Source organism: Choloepus didactylus, chromosome 6, assembly GCF_015220235.1.
Source record: "Choloepus didactylus isolate mChoDid1 chromosome 6, mChoDid1.pri, whole genome shotgun sequence".
Lineage (NCBI taxonomy): Eukaryota > Metazoa > Chordata > Mammalia > Pilosa > Megalonychidae > Choloepus > Choloepus didactylus.
The window spans coordinates 101,465,406-101,474,473 of record NC_051312.1 but is presented as its reverse complement, the minus strand read 5'-3'; the positions used below and the strand labels follow the sequence as shown (position 1 = coordinate 101,474,473).

Genomic DNA, 9,068 nt, shown 5'->3' with positions numbered 1-9,068 from the left:
GCTCTTGGTCTGTGGGAGGAAAAATGTAGGAAACCGGGGCCAAAGGTATGTGTGTGGTGGGGGATGAGGGGCTGAGGAGCAAGGAGGAGGTCAAAAAATGCTAAGCCAACTTTGTCTATTTGGGGAAGGTGGGCCCTGGCTTGCAGTCTTGTACAGTGAGGTGCTGGAGGGAAGCCATACATTAAATCTGAATTATTGTGGCTTATGCAATGAAAATAGGCAAAGCATATGTTTAGATTCAAGACTAGGAAGTCTGCCGAGTTCCAGAATTCTAATTCTTTCTACCACCACACTGTACCCCCAAAGCACATAGGCTCTTCCTTTTGTTTAGAGTATCTCTATCCCCTCTTTTTTGCTATTCAAGGCCCCTCCTTCCCTGATGGCTCAGACTGTTGGGTGTTCCTGCTCCAAGTGTGCATAGCAATTAGCCCATCCCTTTCATTGCTCTCCTTACATTGGATTGTCCTTGTGTGTTTACTTTTCTGCCTTCCCTCATCACTAGGCCATTGGGCAGACTGCCTTTCATCTCTGTATCCCCAGGGCTTAGCCAAGGAGGAGAACTTTGCAGTAGCCTGTACGTTTCTGTGGATGGATGGCTGGACTGATTGACTGCTTGAATTGACAAATGATTTGAGCAAAATCAGTAACAGTTTGCGTTCTCCTAAGGAATACAGACCTCAGGAAAGTGTGCTTAGAAAAATGGTGAACATATTTTAATGTGGAGGCAAAACATGGATAAAAAGCATGTACCTCAGTTTCAGTTCAAACCTAGTTGCAATTTTGTGTGCTTGATTTTCCTGTTCACATGAGTGCTGTAATTTTAGGTCAGAGTTTGCTTAGAAGGCAAGATTCAAAGATGCAGAAGGAGGAGCAATCTAATCGAAAAAGCTTGGACCAGGAGCCAGGAGGTCTAGCCTCTCTTCCTGATCCCCCACCAACTTCCTGATTATGAAACCTAGATGAGGTTCTTATCTCCATATGCTTCCAGTCTCCCAGCTTCCAGTCTTTCCCCTTTGCAATCCCTCCTCCACCCAGTTACCTTTTCCGAAAACAAATTAATCATCTTGTTTCTTGTTTTAAAACCCTCTTGTTGCCTCCAGAGCAAAGTCCCTACTCAGCAGGCAAGCAAGGTCTTTTACATATCTCTTGAAGCTGATCATCCCTTATCATGTACGTTATATCCAACTACTCCTTTGTTCCCTTTCCCCTCAACCTCTTACATGCCTCTCTGTTTTTTCCACCTGCTGTCCCCTATATCAAGAATGACTTGCCACTCTCATTCTACTTGGTAAGCTCCTGTTTGTTCATTGCTAAGACCCAGCTAATCGGGCCCAAGGGTTGCTTTCTCAGCAAGGCCTCTTCTAACTCCTTTAGACAATGTAAATACCTCTTCCACTCTGCTTCCATTGCGTTTTCACTTGCTTATCTCAGATCATTTGTAACCCTGTACTGAAATTATTTGCTTACTCATCCATCTATCTCAGTTGCAAAACTCTCGAGATTCTCTAGGCCAGGGGCTATTATTCTTGTATTTTCCTCTTAGTTCTAGCATTTAGGAGATTCTTCAGTATATGCCGGTTGAATAAATCAAATGAATTATTTTGACTTTTACATGTCCTATCTCCCTATCTGTTACTGTTACTCACCTCTCCATTTTCCCATGAAACTCAATAATAAAGATCGGTTTGTTGAGCATTAACCAGGCAACAGGCACTGTTCTAAATCCTTTATGTATAGAGATTATTATCCCTGCTTTAAAGAAAAAGAAACTTGAGGCCCAGAAAGGTTAAGTACCTACCCCCAGTCAAGCTTAGTAGGAGGTAGAGCTGCGATTCAAACTGAAGCCTCTCAAACTTCAAAGCTCATGGCCTTCAATAATATCCCTTGTTTTTCCAAAGGCCCACACTTAGTAGTTTCTCGGCTGCATAATTGTTCTGACCGCATTGAATAGAATGGCAAAAGTGAGACTCCCCCTGACTTGCCTAAAACCCCAGACAGACACATCTAAATGCTGGCACACATGGAGACTAAGCCCAGATCCTCTTCTTGTCTGGAAACAGTCTTCTGGCACATGGAACTGCCCTCTACTTCCTGGGATGGGATGGGAGCCTTCAGCAGAGAGGCTCTCTCATGGGTTCGTGCCGGATGTCCAGTCCAGAAACTGTCTGTTCCCTGGCTCCCTGGAGAATGAGAAAGATTTGGCTTCTGGAATGTTTTTTCTAGTCAGTGAGCCTTCAAGGTGAAAGGTCTTTTGGATGGAAGTGAACAGGCCAAGTTTACTCAACCCAGCATGGAGTCAAGCAGCCCTGAGCCACATTCCACTGGGGCCCACAGAACTGCTGGGGGCTTCTTCTCAGTGTTTGCTCCTCAGCATGATTCCTGCCCTCCACGAGTGGAGGGATTCCTGCCTCACTGCACAGCTGACAGAAAGCAGAAATCTCCCTGCAGACCTCCCTTCAGGCTGGAGACTGTGCACAAAGCCCTCATGTGTTTCCTCTTCTTGTGCTTTTCAGTGCAGCTGCTAAGCCTTCAGTTTATGGGAAGAAGAGAGGCTCACAAAAGGATGTATGCTCCTATGCTGAAAAATATCCCAAAGGAGGATGACAGAAAGCCAGAGAGGGGAAAAGTATTCACATGCTTGTGGATACCTATTATGTGCCAGCCATTTTACATACATCAACTCATTTAATCTCCACTATAATTATCATTCCCATTTTAAACACGTGCAAACTGAAGCTGACTCTAAGCACCTTAGCATATTTCCTGTATTTCCTCTCATTAGTAAAAAGGATATTGTGTTGTATGACCTCACTGATATGAAATAATTAGACTAAGCAAATTTATAGAGTCAGAAACTAGCATATAGGTTACAGGGGCTGGGGTAGGGGTAGGGAATGGGGAGTTAATGCTTAAATTGTACAGTTTCTATTTGGAGTGATGGAAAAGTTTTGGTAATGGATGGAGGTGATGGTAGCACAACATTGTGAATGTAATTAATAGCACTGAATTTTATATCTGAATGTGGTTGAGAGGAGAAATTTTAGGCTGTGTATATGTTATTAGAATGCAAATTTAAAAACAAGAAACATAGGACTTCAAACAGAGAACCCTAATGTAAAACCTGGGCTATAGGTAATAGTACAATTTATAATAATACTCTTTCATCAATTGTAACAAATATACCACACTAATGCAAGGTTTTAACTGTGTGAGTATGTGTGTCTGGAGGGGTGGTATATGGGAACTCTGTATTTTCTACTTGATTTTTCTGTAAACCTACAACTTATCTAAAAATAAAAATCATGATAATAAAAAGGATACCTTTGACCTTGAACCAGGGGATCAGTGACTTGAGCTCAGCCTGAGGTGACGTAGGACATAGCCGTAGAGGTAGAATCTTTGTATTAGGCACTCCTGTTTGTTGTCTGAGACTCTGTGATATCTCACCCTTGGGTGCCCCTGCTGGAATCAGGAATTGCATTTGGACCCCAAATCTAGCTGTCCAGAATTGGGAGAAGGGGGCAGTTTGGGTTTAACAATGAGAACCTTCGACTAGGAGTGTGAATACCTTTAGCTGGGTCCCAGCTCTCTTAACAGATGTGAGACTGTGCCTTGGTTTTCTCACCTGTAAAGTGGGAATAAAAATAACTGATCAATTACCTCAGGATTTTTATGAGTATTGAATAAGATGCTTAATGTGGGGAGGGGAAAAGGCCCTCAGAGACTAACCCTACTCATAAATCAGCCACTTTATTCCACTTCCCTTCTATGGAGCTCCATCCGTCATTGCGCAGCACCTCATTCTCCAGATTAGTTCTTCCCCTACCTCTATCTCCCAAGCCAAATGAAGGTCAGTTTGGTGTAGAGAGAGGAGCATAGACTAGGAATTGAATGGCTTGGGCTTCAGTTCTGATTTTATTATTTACTGGCTGTAAGATTTTTCAGTGAGTCACTGAGCCTCAATTTCCTTATCTGGTGAATGAGAATATTAGTATTAACCTTCACGAGTTGCCATAAGGACAATATGAGAAAATGGATGAACCAATGCTTTGTCATTCAAATGTGTTATATGTATGCAAGTTATTCAGCTAACAGACTTTTTTGAGGATCTGCTATGGACCAGGCATATGCCAGGTGATAAGGGTACAATGACAATAAGACATGGTCTCCATGAAGCTCACAGTCTGATGAGGAGACAGACACGTAAACAGGTAATTACAACAAAGTGTGGTTAAGTATCATGATGCGATGAACAGAATGCTTGAAGCACAAAGAAGGGGCACCATATTGGTTATCTATTGCTGCATAGTAAATTATCCCCCAAACTTAGCAGCTTAAAACAACAAACACTTATTTCACATAATTTCTGAGGGTCAGGAATCTGGGAGTGGCTTAGCTGGGTAATTTTGGCTCAGGGTCTTTCATGGGGTCAAGCTGTTGGCTAGGGCTGCAGTCTCTGAAGATGTGACTGGGATTAGAGAATCTTCTTCCAAGCTCACTGATGGGGCTGTTAGCAGGAGGCTTCAGTTCCTCACCATGTGGGCCTCTCCATAGATCTGCTTGAGATCTATGGAAATCTTCCCCCAAAGCAAGTGATACAAGGGAGAGAGAGCACCCAAGAGGGAAGCCAGTGTCTTCTATAATCTAATCTCAGAAGTGATGTATCATCACTTCTTCAGTTTTCTATTAGCCACACAGATGAACCCTGGAACAGTGTGAGAGGGGGCGGGGTACAAGAATGTAAATACCAGGTGATAGGGACCATTGGGAGCCATTGCAAACACATGTTCCCACAGGCATTCAACATATTGGGAGAGGGGAGGGGTCATGAAAAGTTCTCTGAAGCTTAAGTGCAGGTGTACTATTACTGCTTTTTGCAGTTTCTGCTGGATATTGGACCAGTAAAAGAGAACTTTATTTTCTATTGAGGGTATTCTGCTGTCAAATAGAAATTACACTGTAGGTGATACATAGCAAGCTTAGAGCTGTCTGGAAATGGTAGCAACTTTGCTGGTGGGAACATCTTCCAGTTGGCTCTGCACGCTGGTAAGGTCAGGACCCACAGGCCATGGTGATCCTGCAAGTCCACAGCCAACCCAGAGATGACCACTAATAACTACTACCCAACACTATTACCAGCACATCTTACACTGTACTGCAATCATGCATTTATGTGTCTGACATCCCTCTAGATTGCCTTGAGCAGGCAGGAGACAGGATGCTTTGTCTCCAGCACCTAGCACAGTGCCTGGCACTGTTCCTGTTTCATTGGTGAACTCATGGGAAAATGCATGCACACAAGGCATGCTGTCCTGAATGTCACAGGGTCAAGGCAGGTGAGTATTGCAATCTTTATTGAGCTATGCCAAGTATTTCCTGAGTATCAGGCTACATGCTTTACACACATATTATTTGATTTAATACTCATAACAGTCATGTTGTAGGTATTATTATCCCCATTTAACATATGAGGAAATTAGGATTACACAGCTAGAAAATGGCAGAGTCTGGATTTGACCCCAGGTCTGTCTGATTCCAAAGGCTGTGCTGTTAACCATGTCATATCTGCTGGCAGATCTTCTCAAACAAACTAACAACACAAAGAATTTCAGATGTGAAGGACATTTGGTGATTTATAAACCAGACAAAAAAAATTAAACAGCCTTAAAGAGCAGTTTGACCAATATCAAAAAGCCAGTTAAAAGCACTCTCTCCCCATCACACACACACATATAAACACTTATTTTTCCAGGAAGGCCCAGCTTATACGCCACCTCTTCCAGGAAGCCTTCCTTGACTCACTGTGATGCTTGTCTCCCTTATACTCCTGTGGCACTTGTGATGGTGCCATTCCACTGGTACTTACCATATGTAGTGCTGATTTGTAGATTATCCTTTTTGTAACTCAGGCCGTCGGTTTCCTTCTTTGTTCAGTGAGGGAGCTGGACTACTTCTCAAAGGCTCTCTTCAGACTTTGCAGATTGTAGAATGTTATTTCCGACTTCCCATTGGCACAATCCCCACCTTGCAGGAAGGGACCATGTAGTACATTTGGCAGGCTCTCATTGATAACCTGATTCAGCTCTCATTTTACCTGATTGTGCTGGAAGGTTCTGCATTCGGCTGTCTCCTGACTGTGCTGTCAGCTCCTGAGGATCCCTTATAGCATTCCTAGCACCTAGTACAGGAACTGGAGCATAGTGGACTCTTTATAAATGTTTCCTAGATAAATGCATGAGTAAGTAAATGAATGAAGTGGTCGTGATGATTATGACCTCACCCCCTTTTGACCTTAATGAAAATCTCTTAACATTCTATATATGGTTGTAATTTCTTTTGCTTATTCAGTGCTTTAACCTTCTACAGGCCCTATTTCCTCAGACCCTCCTCCATCCGAGGGCTTTCTGCCTAGAGAATCAGGATGGAACATTTTGAATCAGAGTGGGCAGAGCTGTAGACACATGGGCAAACTTTGACTCATTTTTTCCAGACTGCCTGTTGACCCATCTCTCTTCTGTTTGGACTTATTACCACATTACCCTCTTTTATTGCAAGATGCTTTCAGAACATGAGGCAATGCCCCAGCCTACGGCTTTATTTGCACTGGTTACATATGTGTTCAGCTTGCTCTTGGGATGCCATTGCCCATCTCTGGGCAGAAGAGGTTATAACTTCATCTCAGCGGTACCATATTCCCCTGGATTCCACTGTCCATGCAAGATCTTTCGGAAGACTCTTGCAGCAACTGCTCCCACATGGGGTAGGAGTCCTCTTACCTCCATCAGAGTCTGCATTAGGACATTCACTTGTTTTACCTTTTCTCTAGTTTCTGTTTTACTATTGGGAAGGAATATCGTGTGGTGGTAAAGAACATGGCCTTTGCATTTACAGCTGGATTTTCAACCTGTTCTGCCCCTTATTAGCTATGCATCTTGGGAAAATTACTTAACTTCTTTGAGCCTTAATTTTTTCATTTGTAAACTGAGAATAATAATATTAACTGCCTCCTAAGGTTAGTGTGAGGATTGAGTTAAAATTTGCAAAGTGTTTAAGACAGAGTCTACAGATAATATGCACTCAATAAATGTTAGCTGGCATAATTAACTATTGTTATTTCATTTTTTAAAATAATTTTTTATTAGAGAAAAATATGGAGTGCTTCATGAATTTGCAAGTCATCCTTGTGCAGGGGCCATGCTAATCTTCTCTGTATTGTTTCAATTTTACTATATGTGCTGCAAAGCAAGTATTAGCATAATTAACTACTATTTGCCATGTTCACTGCTCACACTGAGAATGATGTGGGTAATGAGAAGCTGCACCTGAGTTTTCATGTCACCATCAACATCTTGATGGAAGCAGAAAGAAATTCAGATTTACTGAACACTGGACTGAATGCTTTACATTCCTGGAATCATTTAATGCTTAGAAGGATCAGCATTTACAAGTAAAGCTCCGGGGTTAAGGACCTTGTTCAATGTCACACAGCCAGGGTGGGGGGCAGGTCTTTCTGACCCATGTTCTTTCCCTGTTCTCCAGCAGAACATGCTGAGGCTCACCGGAGCCTTTTATTTTGTCCTTCTCGGTGCTGCATCCATGAGTTTACCTTGATATTTCTATTATAGTCATCCTTTCCCACACTTAGAGCTAAAATGTTGTGTTCATCTAGTTCTTACCTTCCTTTCACTTCCTTTACCGGCCCCAGGATGTTCTGAGTCCTGTCCAGCTTCTCCTTTCCACTCAGCTCCCCTCTGTCTGGTTTCCTGGGAAACCCTCTTTCCTGTTTCTCTGGGCCTACCACCTTCCTCCTTTTTGTAACCAGCAAAAAAGTAATAGATTCAGTTCATCCTGTGACTGGGAATGTCTGTGCTAGCCTCAGCAGGATTGGCATCTGTAACCCATACCTGGGGCTGGACTTAACTCCATGCCAGTGTTGCAGACGGCACGCAGCGGGGTGTGGTTAGCAGTGAACCAGAGGGGCTGACAGAGAATAGAAAAAGAGCTGCCCTCTCAGGTGGGGACAGACACTGTGGCCGGGGATGCTGCTAAGGCAATTCAGAAGTTAGGAACTCTCTGTCACAGCTCCTGGGAGGTCTTGTGGGGAGCAAAACCTGCAAGGCCTTGGACCCAGAGAAGTAAGGATAAGGCAAGCTGAGGGCTAGGCTTTAAGCTGGTATTGTGTCAGGAGGAGTTCAGTTCCAGTGAGATCCAAAAATGTCAGCAGGATTGAGCATTTGTGGACAGCCCAGTTTCAAATAGTCTATTGGTAATAATAAACCATCAGATTGTCCCAGATAGTCCATAAACCATCCAGATAACCAAACTGTCCTACTCAAAAGTTGTACCAAAAATCCTTTGGCAGACACAGGTTTCTAATTTTTAGTTCTGAAAATGCAGTCTCTACACTTAATCTACATTCCATGATCTAATATATCTGGACATGGTATATGCAATCATTGCCTTCCATTTTTCTGACTTCTTGGGAATAAATCGTTTTGCCCACCATGTTATTTATTTTTTCAAATAAAAAATTTACAAGTAAGTAATTGTAACTAAATGAATACATTCTTTGCAAAATAATTTTTAAAAATAAACAAGTAGAGAGTAAAAAAAGTAAAAATTTTACTCATATACCACCCCCATCCCACTTCCTTCTATACATTATCTTCCTGTTTATTAAATACTGTAAATAAGTTTCTACCATAAATTTTTCTATGCACTTACACATATAGGAACACGCAGGGGTGAATAGAGTTAGGGTGTGGGGAGAAAGAGGAATGGCTTGCACTGGCAGGGAGAAATATTTAATCACTGACATTGTCTAGATTTGCAGCACAAGGTGATAATAAAAAAGTAGATTGTTTTATTATTGTTTATTTTGTTTTTAAGTTATTGTTTAAAATTAGTTTTTTAAATTGTCTTCAGTTGGTGCTTCCCTTTATTGCCTATACCCAGGGTAGACCGTTCCCATTGCACCGCCCCACCTTGGTATGCCTGGATACGTATACAATATATACACATATTTATTTTTTTATGGGATCATTCTGCACTTATTGTTCTGCCATTTG

The 9,068-nt window shown here is 42.3% G+C and overlaps 1 non-coding gene across 1 annotated transcript; it reads right to left on the bottom strand.

The window, feature by feature from the left end:
- Positions 1-7,144: 7,144 nt before the first annotated feature.
- On the bottom strand, positions 7,145-7,246 carry LOC119538967. The gene has a single exon (XR_005217744.1). It is a non-coding gene; the product is annotated as a U6 spliceosomal RNA (small nuclear RNA).
- Positions 7,247-9,068: the final 1,822 nt, after the last annotated feature.